Below are 12,603 nucleotides of genomic sequence, written 5' to 3'. Positions count from 1 at the left end.
ATCGTCCAGCGGCCAAGGTTGAGAAACACTGCTTTATAGAGTGGTAGTAGTACCTCCCTTGATCTTCATTGGGTAGGGAAGAGCTAGGGCAGAGCCCAGGTTCACTCACTGCAGGAAGCCAGGGTTTGTTTGAATCGTGGTCTGCTGAATAACTGCTTGGATATACAGCACCTTGTCACAAACCATATATCGACAAACCAACTTTGACTGGGTACACTCGAGACACGCCATCCTCAATTCGTGTGTTATGCATAACAAGCAATGCTCAAAGAAATATAGGGAGTCCTTGACTTATGACCACAACTGAACCCCAAATTTATGTCGCTAAGTGAGACATTCGTTAAGTGAGTTTTGACCCATTTTACGACTTCTCTTGCCACAGTTGTTAAGGGAATCACTGCGGTTAGTAACCTGGTTGTTAAGTGAACCTAGCTTCCCCGTTGACATTGTTTTCCAGAAGGTCGCGTGTCTCTGGGATATTGCGTCCGTCATAAATATGACTCAGTTGCCGAGTGCCTGAATTTTAATCACGTGACTATGGGAACGCGGCAATGGTTGTAAGTGTGAAAAAACAGTCATAAGTCACTTTTTTCAGTGATGTTTTAACTTCAAACGGTCATTAAATGAACTGTTGTAAGTTGAGAACTACCTGTAACCCTCAAAATTTCAGAGGCTGCCACAAATGCTTAACGCATTGTAAGCCGCCCTGAGTCTCCGGAGAAGGGCGGCATATAAATCAAAAATAAAATAAAATAAATAAAATAAAGAAGAGGTGGGGGGGAGGTCAAATTATTTTCCAAAGAACCAGAGGGCAGGACAAGAAATAATGGTTGGAAACTAAATCAAAGAGAGAAGCAACCTCGAATTAAGGAGGAACTTCCTAACAATGAGGACAATTAACCAGTGGAACAGCTTGCCACCAGAAATCATGGGCGCTCCATCACTGGAGTTTTTTAAGAAGAGATTAGACAGTCACTTATCTAATATAATATAAGTTCTCCTGCTTGAGCAGGGGGCTGGACTAGAAGACCTCCAAAGTCCCTTCCCTTCCCTTCCCTTCCCCTCCTCTCCTCTCCTCTCCTCTCCTCTCCTCTCCTCTCCTCTCCTCTCCTCTCCTCTCCTCTCCTCTCTTCTCTTGGTTCATGTGTCATTAAGCCCAGTGGTTCAGGCTTCAGGTGATGGATGAATTTCCTTGGCATGAAAAGACCAAATTCAGAATTTCTATGAAAATCTCAGGAGATCGTCCTACAAAACTCCGTGTTTGCTACGGCATTTATTTGCACATAACTCCTGGACACCAGCAAAATACATAGCCGTCTTTTGACCATCTCGGGTAAATATTCTTGAATCACTTTCCCAATTAAACAGGGTAAGGCTAGATCGCTCAGGAACATCGTCCAATCCTACTGAGGCTTTAGTGCTTAAGAGGCCAAGGACCTTCATCAAAGGCAGAGAGGTAATTTTTTTTGTTTTAAATTAGACTTGATTACCTGGGGAAGAAGAATTAAAAATAGTGACCAATTGAGAGGGGGCCGGGAGGGAAGAGGGAGAAGAGGTGTTGCTTGGCAAGACAGGATCCAAATTCACTCCCCTTTCCTGCACCCTAAATCCTTCTTTTCTTCTTGGCTGAGCTTTGAGAGATGCCAAACAAAATTAGGCTTTTATAATAATAACACAATTATTAGTAAAATGATTATTTTAAAATTTTATTAATGGAATTTCACCACCACCCCCTCCAGTGTTGCCAGTGAGGATGTACCATAACAGAAACTCACTGGGCAGTCACAAGCAGCCCCTTTGATAGCCGGTCTCACAGATGCAAATGAAGAAGAAACTTGGTTTAAGAGCAGTGATCTTGAGAGGGATCTTGGAGTCTTGGTGGACAACCAGTTAAATATGAGCCAAGAGTGTGCTGCAGCAGCCGAAAAAGCCAATGCAATCCTAAATTGCATTAACAGAGGGATACAGTCAAGATCAAGGGAGGTACTAATACCACTCTATAAAACCTTAGTAAGACTACACCTAGAGTACTGCATCCAGTTTTGGTCACCACACTATAAAAAAGAGGTTGAGACTCTAGAAAGAGTGCAGAGAAGAGCAACCAAGAGGATTAGGGGAATGGAGGCTCAAACATACAATGAACGGTTGCAGGAATTGGGCCTGGCTAGTCTAGTGAAGAGAAGGACCAGGGGAGACAGGAGAGCATCTTCCAATATTTGAGGGGCTGCTACAGAGAGGAGGAAGGGGGTCAAGCTATTTTCCAAAGGCCAGACAAGGAATAATGGATGGAAACTGACCAAGGAGAGATTCAACCTGGAAATAAGGAGAAATTTCCTGACAGTGAGAACAATAAACCCATGGAACAGAAGTTGCCTTCAGAAGTTGTGGGAGCTTCATCCCTGGAAGCTTCCAAGAAGAGACTGGATAACCATTTATCTGAAGTGGTATAGGGTTTCCTGCCTAAGCAGGGAGTTGGACTAGAAGACCTCTAAGGTCCCTTCCAACTACTCTACTCTACTCTACTCTACTCTACTCTACTCTACTCTACTCTACTCTACACTCTACTCTACACTGCACTGCACTACACTACACTACACTACACTACACTACACTACACTACACTCTACTCTACTCTACTCTACTCTACTCTACTCTACTCTACTTTTCTATTTTCATATTGCCTTCTTGGGTCCCCTCTGTATTTTGAGAAGGTGCTTTAGGTAGCCTGAAGGCCAGACAAGGAACAATGGATGGACACTGATCAAAGAGAGATTCAACCTGGAAATAAGGAGAAATTTTCTGACAGTGATAGCAATCCACCTATAGAACAGAAGTGGCCTTCGGAAATTGTGGGAGCTTCATCACTGGAGACGTTCAAGAAGAGACTGGACTGCCCTCTGTCAAAAATGGTGTTGGGTCTGCTTGGGAGGCGGGTTGGACTAGATGACCTACAAGGTCCCTTCCAACTCTGTTAATCTGTTAAAAACTGTCCGCATTTCACTCCACCTCCCCCCCCCAGGAGGAGAGATCCGTCACGTCCATTCTTTCTTTGACAAAGAATCACCTTGTCAAGTAAGTCCCGGCGACTTTAAACGGCAGCAGGAATTAAATGTTTTTCAAATGACCCGAGAGACTATTATATCAGCAAGGAAGACTCAGTGGAACGAGACCAGGTCTCTAAATTTAGTCCTCCCACGCTTATAATCCTACGCCGGCCCATTGGGTCGAGAAGGTGAGAGAAGAAATCTAAAGTTAAAAGAAAATGAAAGGCTGGGGAGGGAATCTCCAGGGCAGGTTATGTTCTGCAGTGGGGAGGACAGGGGAATTCAGGTGGCACGTAGCTTCCCACCCACCCACCCACCCCCACCCCTGGTTAAGGGGTCACGTTGCAAAGCCTAGATTGCATTTGGAGGAAAAACACAGGGGTGGGTTCTAAATTTTTTTACTACCAGTTCTGTGGGCGTGGCTTATTTTATGGGCGTGGCTTGATGATCATGTGACAATTCTTTAGGATTTAGCAGAGGTACTGGTCTACCAGACTTTTAACTGCTTGCAGAGCTGTACCAGTCTACCCACTTATTTTTGCAGGCACCGGTCTACTCATGTATTTTTGCAAGCACTGGTCTACCCATTTATTTTTGCAGGCACCGGTCTACTCACTTGTTTTCTTTTAACACTGATCAGCTGTAGGGCGGCCCTTTGAAGCAAGAGTTTATACAATTTTTTCCCCTCTAGCTGATAGCTGGGACTCAGCTGGGAGGCAGCAATAAATTATAAATAAAAGGTAAGAATAATGCAGGAGGGGGTGGGGAGGGGAGGGGGTCGGGGGGGAGAACTGGTTCCGTGATGTCATATCGTCACTGCTACCGGCTCGGTGGAACCGGGCCGAACCGGGGGGAACCCATCACTGGAAAAACAACACGTGACTTTGGTCTATCGCTCTGCAAAACGGGCAAGCCTGTATCAGTTACCGGGTGGTCCTTGACTTGTGACCACAATTGGGATTTCCCTGGCTAAGCAAGGCAGTGACAGGAAGTCCTTGACTTACAACAGTTCATTGAGTTACAACGGCACTGAAACTTGTGCCTGATGACCGTGTTTCACACTTGCGATCTTCGTATCGTGCGCTCACGGGATCAGAATTTGGACGCTCGGCAACTGGTTCATACTTATGACCGTTGCAGTGTCCAGGGTGGGGGGTGTCATGTGACCTTCTGACAATTAAAGGAAGCCGGATTCACTTAACAACTTATCGACGGCACTGATTCACTGAACAACTGTGACAAGAAAGGTCGAAAAATGGGCCAAAACTCACTTAACAAAGGTCTCATTCAGTGGTGGGTTGCCCCCGGTTTGGACCAGTTCGCAAGAACCGGTAGTAAAACCAGCAGGAAGCCCCACCCACTGCCCCGGACGTCGTCATTGGCAATCTGCGCATGTGCAGAAGCAAGGCGCACGCGCGAACCTGCTGCGAACCAGTAAAACCCACCCCTGGTCTCACTTAACAGTTTTGGGCTCCATTGTGATCGTATGTTGAGAACTACCCATATGAAGTGAATCACACTCCATTTTACAATATGAGTTCAATCATTAAGGGAATCACATCGTTGTTAAGTGAAGCCAGCTTCCTCTATTGATTTTACTCATTGGAAGCCATCTGGAAAGGTTGCAAATGGGGATCCATGACCCTGGGATGCTTGAACCCTCGTTAATTAAGCGCTGGTTTCCCAGAATACGAATGTTGGCCACAAAGCCATGGGGAAGTCATTTTCAGTGACGTAACTTCACACAGTCAAGAGAGAGGGAATGAGAAAGAGGAAGAGTGAAAGAGAGAGAGAAAGAGAGAGAAAGAAAGAGAGAGAAAAAAATGAGGGAAAGAGAAAGAAAAAGAGAAAAAGAGAAAGAAAAAGAGAGAGAAAGAGAGAAAGAGAGAGAAAGAATGAGAAAGAGAAAGAGAATGAGAGAAAGAGAAAAAATGAGAGGGAATGAGAGAAAGAGAGAAAGAGAAAAAATGAGGGAATGAGAGAAAGAGAGAATGAGAGAGGGAAAGGGAATGAGAGAGAGAAAGAGAGCGAATGAGAGAGGGAGAGAAAGAGAACGAAAAAGAGAATGAGAGAGAGAGAAAGAGAAAAAAATGAGGGAATGAGAGAAAAAGAATGAGAGAATGAGAGAGAGAGAAAAGAAAGAGAGAAAAAATGAGGGAATGAGAGAGAGAGAGAAAGAAAAAAGAATGAGAGAGGGAGAGGGAGAGAGAGGGAACGAGAGAGAGAGAATGAGAGAAAGAGAAAGAAAAAAGAATGAGAGGGAGAGGGAAAGGGAATGAGAGAGAAAGAGAAAAAGAGAATGAAAAAATGAGAAAGAGAGCAAATGAGAGAGAGAGAGAGAGAGAAAGAGAAAAAGAGAAAAAAAAATGAGGGAATGAAAGAGAAAGAGGATGAGAGAGAGAGAAAAAAATGAGGGAATGAGAGAGAGAGAAAAAAGAATGAGAGAGAGAGAGAAAGAGAATGAGAGAGAGAATGAGAGAGAGAGAAAAGAGAAAAAGAGAGAGCCAATGAGAGGGAGAGAAAGAGAAAGAAAAAGAGAGAGAAAGAGAGAGAAAAAATGAGAAAGGGAATGAGAGAGAAAGAGAGAGAAAAGAGAATGAGAGAGAGGGAGAGGGAGAGAGAAAGGGAATGAGAGAGAGAGAGAGAGAGAGAGAAAGAGAAAGAGAGAGAGGGAGAGAGAGAGACTAAAGCAAAGCATGCATTCAACCCAACCCTTGCAAACTTTACAATTTTAGTGTTGGGGGATCAGGACATAAATGCTGTCCAGGTGGGAAAGAAAACCCAGACTGGGTCACCCTATGGTTTAAAACCCTGTAGCAAAATAGGCTACGTTCCCAGAGCACCCAATAACCTGGTTTCTTAATTAAGCCAATTCCCTGGCTTTGCATAACAAATTAAGCCCAATAGCTTGCAGGTTCAAAACAGGTTCAGTGACAGAAAAACCTTCATCAATCAAGGTGAACGGCAGCCATGTTAAGAACCTGTAGATGCAGCCGATAGCTGTTTAGTTGACCTAGTTTTGCTATTTTGCGATTCCTCCATAAGTGATATCAGGTTTAACGTAATGGCTTGGCTTACTCAAATAAATGGAATATTTCAGCAAAGATTAATTGTTTGGGAGGGCAATTTATTTGAGATGACATTGAAACCTGACAATTGGTTTGATTGGATATAACTTTTCATCCAGAAGCAAAAGGCCTCCTTCTGGTTTTTCTCTGCAACACCAACCCTGTGAGGAAGGCCGGGCCAAAAATCTCAAAGAAAGTTTCTCTGGCGGAAGGGGAACCAACCTGGATCAACATCTTAGCGACAATGATGTCCCTGTTCCACTCAGAAATGGAAGGAACTGCCAATCATTTTTTTTTTTTTTTTGCCAAGGGCTGAATTTTGAGGACACGATTGGGGATATTGTCACAGTAAGTACAGCTTTTAAGTCATATTTCTCAGCTCGATCCTGACTTCATACGGTCAGTAAAGAAGGGCCATAAGATGAGGATTACTTAGCAATTCTGTTAACAAGAGCTGGGTGCCTTGAAAGACTCAGTGCCCTCACTTATGGGATGTCACTCTTTGGGGCGATAGGAATGGAGAAGGGAAGGGAAGAGAAGTTAGAAGAGAAGAGAATAGAGGGAGAGGGAGAAAGGGAGAGGAGAGGAGAAGAGAATTTAGAAGATAATATAGAGAGAGGGAGAGGGAGAGGAGAGGAAGAAAAGAGGAAGAGAAGAGAATTCAGAAGAGATTTAGAAGAGAACAGAATAGAGGGAGACGGAGAGAAGAGAAGAGAAGTTAGAGAGAGGCAGAGGGAGAAAAGGGGAAGAGAAGAAGAATTTAGAAGAGAATTTAGAAGAGAACAGAATAGAGGGAGAGGGAGAGGGAGAGGAGGAGAGAATTTAGAAGAGAATATAGAGAGAGGGAGAGGAGAGGGAGAAAAGAGGAAGAGATTTAGAAGAGAACAGAATAGAGGGAGAGGGAGACAAGAGAAGAGAATTTAGAGAGAGGGAGAAAAGAAGAGAAGAGAATTCATAAGAGATTTAGAAGAGAACAGAATAGAGGGAGACGGAGAGAAGAGAATTTAGAGAGAGGGAGAAAAGAAGAAGAGAAGAGAATTTAGAAGAGAAGATATTTAGAAGAGAACAGAATAGAGGGAGAGGGAGAGAAGAGAAGAGAATTTAGAAGAGAAGAGATTTAGAAGAGAACAGAAGGTAGGGATAGGGATAGGGATAGGGATAGGGATAGGGATAGGGATAGGGATAAGGAGAGAAGAGAAGAGAAGAGAAGAGAAGAGAAGAGAAGAGAAGAGAAGAGAAGAGAAGAGAAGAGAAGAGAAGAGAAGAGAAGAGAAGAGAAGAGAAGAGAAGAAAACAAAATATATTCTTTATTGGCCAAGTGTGATTGGACACAAAAGGAATTTGTCTCTGCTGCATAAGCTCACAGTGTACATATAAACAGCAAGTAATAGGCCATAGGCCATAAGTCATACTTACAATCATTAATCAGAAGTTAGAAATAACAATTGATAAATCATAAGAGACCAATAGGGGAAGATACTAGGAAAGATGGGAAGATGAAAAAAAATGAGAAACGAGACGGTGCCTTAGGAACGGGGTGACTCATTTCTGAAACTTTGCATGATTCCTAGCCACAGGTCCTTCACATCTCAAGCAATCTGGAGCAAGGTACAAATCCTTGCAACCATTTTGCTGATCACCTTTCCTCAGTTTGCATGGTGATGGGTGTATTTCTTGTTTTGGAAACTTTGACAAAGATTTGGCCCAGCAAGTGCTTGTCAGAAGGAGGATACTGTCCTCAGTATCTATTTCTGTTGAAGGAATTAAAATTAAGAATAATCTTGATTTCTCATCCTAGCATAGACCACAAGACACATGTTCCAAGATTGCCAGAAAGCATGCTTCAAATATTTGCAAAGGAGGAGGTGCTGAAAAATATCGAGTGGAATGCCGTTTTTAGACTTTTGAGCAAAATAATAATAATAATAATCTGACTGCACCAATGTAATTTTTAAAAGCAGGTGAGTGAGGAAATATTAGAAATGACACGCAAAATGCACACCAGTGGCCTCCAAAACACCTCTACGACAAATGAGAATTTCCAGACTCTTGGCAACAATAAAATATTGGGGGATTTATAGACTGTGGGCCACTTGGATTTATTATTCTCTGTTCCAGCAAGTTGCCTTTTTAAGAGCATCCGTTTTGGAGAGCCAGGAAAAGCATTTTGATGGTTTTACAGCAAGGAAAGAATGTCTTGTAAGAATAACTAAGGAAAAGATCATATATATCCATTTACAGGTTTATAGCAGGGGTGAAATCCAGCAGGTTCTGACAGGTTCTGGAGAACCGGTAGCGGAAATTTTGAGCAGTTCGGAGAATCGACAAATACCACCTCTGGCTGGCCCTAGAGTGGGGTGGGAATGGAGATTTTGCAGTATCCTTCCCCTGGAGTTGGGTGGGAATGGAGATTTTGCAGTATCCTTCCTCTGCCACGCCCACCAAGCCACGCCCACCAAGCAATGGTGGGTTTCAAATTTTTTTACTACTGGTTCTGTGGGTGTGGCTTGGTGGCCGTGGTGTGGCTTAGTAGGTGTGGCAGGGGAAGGATACTGTAAAATCTCCATTCCCTCCCCAATCCAGGGGAAGGTTACTGCAAAATCCCCATTTCCTCCCGATCAGCTGGGACCTGGGAGGCAGAGAATAGATGGGGGCGTGGCCAGTCAGAATTTTTACTACCGTTTCTCCAAACTACTCAAAATTTCCGCTACCGGTTCTCCACAACTGGTCACAACCTGCTGAAACCCACCTCTGCCACCAAGCCACGCCCACAGAACTGGTAGTAAAAAAATTTGGATTTCACCCCTGGTTTATAGCCAAGATGCGAAAGACTTGATCACTGGGTCATCCAAGTGGGTTTCTTGCTGGACTCCTTTTTGTCAAAATAGGATTACAAATCAGGAAAACAATATGTGGTTTGTTAGTTCTGTATGGAAATTCAGAATATTCCAAATTTAGATTGTTCTTCTACAAGCCAGAATCTGAAATGACTCCTTTTCTGGGCTTTAAGGTTTTTGCTTGAGGAAATCAAGAATCTTGGTTTATCCATAAAACAAAACAAGAAACAGACTAGAGTTCTTCTGTGAGTCTTTTGATGGGCCAAATCTAATTAAGATTAGACTTGGCACCAGTGGGCCAGCAAATTGAGGCTTTTACCTTTTACCAGGTGACTTCTGCTGACTGCCTGCAATTTGGCAGTTCAAATCTCACCAGGCTCAAGGTTGACTCAGCCTTCCATCCTTCCAAGGTGGGTAAAATAAAGACCCAAATTGTTGGGGGCAAGAGGCTGACTCTGTAAACAGCTTAGAGAGGGCTGTAAAGCACTGTAAAGCGGTATATAAGTTTAAGTGCTATTACTATTGCTATAGAATCAAAAGAATTTTAACTGAGAGAAAGGGGTTGCAGCAAAGTCAGGTGGAATCTGAGGATCCCGTACAAAGCATAAAGCAATTCCTTCTGTTTCCCAATCCCAATTCACCTGATCAGTTCACCGGCAGCCAATGTGATGCCGAGATGATATTTTGAGAACTCTGAGGTGCTAAGCAGATAGCAGGTCACTCTCAGGACACGACGGCCTTGGAACCTAATCCCCAAGCGTACAAGAAAAGTGAAAGCATCCAAAAAATGCCAGCCTCTCTCCTTCTCCAACAGAATGGCAGGACACAATGGTGGACCCCCACTGTTTCAAAGATGTACTCTCTCTAACCATGGAGGTTCCATGACTCTCACAACCACCTCAGCTGACACGCTCCAAGCGTGTTGCAAGAACACCTCTCAGAGTCCCATTGCAATTAAGAGACACCCATTGCAGGATTTGGGTCTGGCTAATCTAAAGAAAAGAAGAACTAGGGGTGACATGATAGCAGAATTCCAGTATTTAAGACGCTGCCACAAAGAAGGAGGGGGTCAAATTATTCTTCAAAGCACCAGAGAAGCAGAACAAGAAACAATGGTTGGAAGATAATCAAAGAAAGAAGCAACCTGGAATTAACCAGTTAATTAACCATTAACCAGTGGAACAGCTTGACTCCAGAAATCGTGGATGCTCCATCACTGGAGGTTTTAAGAAGAGTCTAGAGACAGGGACGCGGTGGCTCAGTTTCTAAGACGCTGAGCTTGTCGATCGGAAGGTCGGCAGTTCAGCGGTTCGAATCCCTAGTGCCGCATAACGGGGTGAGCTCCCGTGACTTGTCCCAGCTTCTGCCAACCTAGCAGTTCGAAAGCAGGTAAAAAATGCAAGTAGGAAAATAGGGACCATCTTTGGTGGGAAGGGAACAGCGTTCCGTGCGCCTTTGGCGTTGAGTCGTGCCGGCCACATGACCACGGAGACGTCTTTGGACAGCGCTGGCTCTTCGGCTTTGAATCGGAAAGCAATTCTTCATTCAACCTACGGCCATTCATTGAACCAAAGTTTGAACTTTCGATAAAGCTGAAAAAAATTAGGACCAGACCTTGCACTTATGACTGTGATCAAAATTCAAGCACTTGGCAGGATGGTTGCAGCATCCAAGCAAAGTCAGTGAGGGAAATAGGCACATTTGCTTACTGACCACAGCAGAAAAAAGTTCCTAAAATGACTCAATGATCTCATAGCTTAGGGAGAGAAATTCTGTTTTCAGTTGTGGACGTAAGTCAAGGACTAGCTGTAATTTGTTTTGCCCGCTCTGTCTTTACACTATTGTACTGCCAAAGACATCCAGTAAGTATGACTGTCAGCATGGCGCTTTACACGATGGAGTTCTGGAGTTAGAAGTCACAAACTGCCAATGTTCTCCGATGAACAATTTCCAACTAGGAACTGTGCATTAGAACATAGAATAACAGAGTTAGAAGGGACCTTGGAGGTCTTCTAGTCCAACCTCCTGCTTAGGCAGGAAACCCTACACCACTTCAGACAAATGGTTGTCCAATCTCTTCTTAAAAACTTCCAGTGTTGGAGCATTTACAATTTCTGGTGGCAAGCTGTTCCACTGATTAATTGTTCTCACTGTCAGGAAATTTCTCCTTAGTTCTAAGTTGCCTCTCTCCTTGATTAGTTTCCATCCATTGCTTCTTGTCCTGCCTTCAGGGGCTTTGGAGAATAGCTTGACTCCCTCTTCTTTGGGGCAGCCCCTGAGATATTGGAACACTGCTATCATGTCTCCCCTAGTCCTTCTTCTCATCAAACTAGGTAAAGGTAAAGGTTCCCCTTGCACACATGTGCTAGTTGTTCCCAACTCTAGGGGGCGGGGCTCATCTCTGTTTCAAAGCCGAAGAGCCAGCGCTGTCCAAAGACGTCTCCATTGTTATGTGGCTGGCATGATTCAACACCAAAGGTGCACGGAATGCTGTTACCTTCCCATCAAGGTGGTCCCTATTTTTCTACTTGCATTTTTTTTACGTGCTTTCGAACTGCTAGATTGGCAGAAGCTGAGACAAGTAACGGGAGCTCACCCCGTTACTTACTAGGGATTCGAACCGCTGAACTGCCGACCTTTCGATGACAAGCTCAGTATCTTTTCCACTGAGCCACCACATTCCCTTTAACCTTCATACTTGTTGTGGCCTGCCAGCGGCCTGCGCGGATTGTGGCTGATCCCGACGACGAGGAGGCTGGTGTGGGGTCGCACCAGTAGCCTGCGCAGCCGGCGCTCGCGTCGGACAGCGAGGAGGCTGAAGAGGATGTGGTGCCAGAGGCAGAGACTCAGCCTGGGCCTTCAGAGAATCCAGAGGCTCCTTCAAGTGGAGAGAGCGAAGTGGAGGAGCCTCTCCTCAATGCTCGAGCACGCAGGGCTGCCAAAAGGCAGGAGTGGCTACTCAGGAGGAGGAGGTCTCCTCGAGAGTAGGGCTTGAGGATAATTGGCCATTCCTTTAGCCTATTTAAGTCGCATGCAGTTAGTAATTTCTTGCTGGAAGTAACGTGTAATTATTAAAGAGCATTTTTGAAGAGTGAGTGTCTTATTGTATCTTGTCTTCTGGGCTGGTTGGCCAACCTTTGCCAGATTTTGTTTATTCTTGGTATGTTATAACTTTGATAAGGACCGTTGGTGTGTGTCACAATCCTTGGGAATCCGGAGGTGGGGCAGAACAAAACTAGACATACCCAATTCCTGCAACCGTTCTTCATATGTTTTAGCCTCCAGTCCCCTCATCATCTTGGTTGCTCTTCTCTGCACTCTTTCCAGAGTCTCAACATCTTTTTTACATCGTGGCGACCAAAACTGGATGGATTAGCTTGAGAGGTCCTTCTCCACGTTGGTTGATTCCCAGGAAAAATAACTCCTCAGAAATGATCCTTGATTGACGGAATCATTTTCTGGACATGTTCATAGAACTTTCTTTCAAAGCTCTATTTTCTGTATGTTCAAGGGTTGGTTTGAGATGGTTTTAAAGAGTTTTTTCAGGTCACGTTATTAAGTTTCTGCAGATTTTTTCTCTCTCTCTTGTTTTGGCTAGTTTCATCTTACCTAACTCGTTTTCAGCTTCTCTGGAGGCTTAGATTTTGCAGCTTA

At 44.2% G+C, this 12,603-nt stretch overlaps 1 protein-coding gene across 1 annotated transcript in view; it reads right to left on the bottom strand.

Moving 5' to 3' along the window:
- The window catches only part of GPSM1 (G protein signaling modulator 1), a 137,729-nt gene that overhangs the window by 25,144 nt on the left and 99,982 nt on the right, over positions 1-12,603 (bottom strand). The window lies entirely within an intron of this gene.

This window comes from Pituophis catenifer, unplaced genomic scaffold, assembly GCF_029215685.1.
Source record: "Pituophis catenifer annectens isolate HBS135680 unplaced genomic scaffold, rPitCat1.0.hap2 SCAF_17, whole genome shotgun sequence".
In the NCBI taxonomy this organism is placed as follows: Eukaryota; Metazoa; Chordata; class Lepidosauria; order Squamata; family Colubridae; genus Pituophis; species Pituophis catenifer.
Note: the sequence above shows the minus strand (reverse complement) of the source record. Positions and strands in the feature narration are given on the sequence as shown.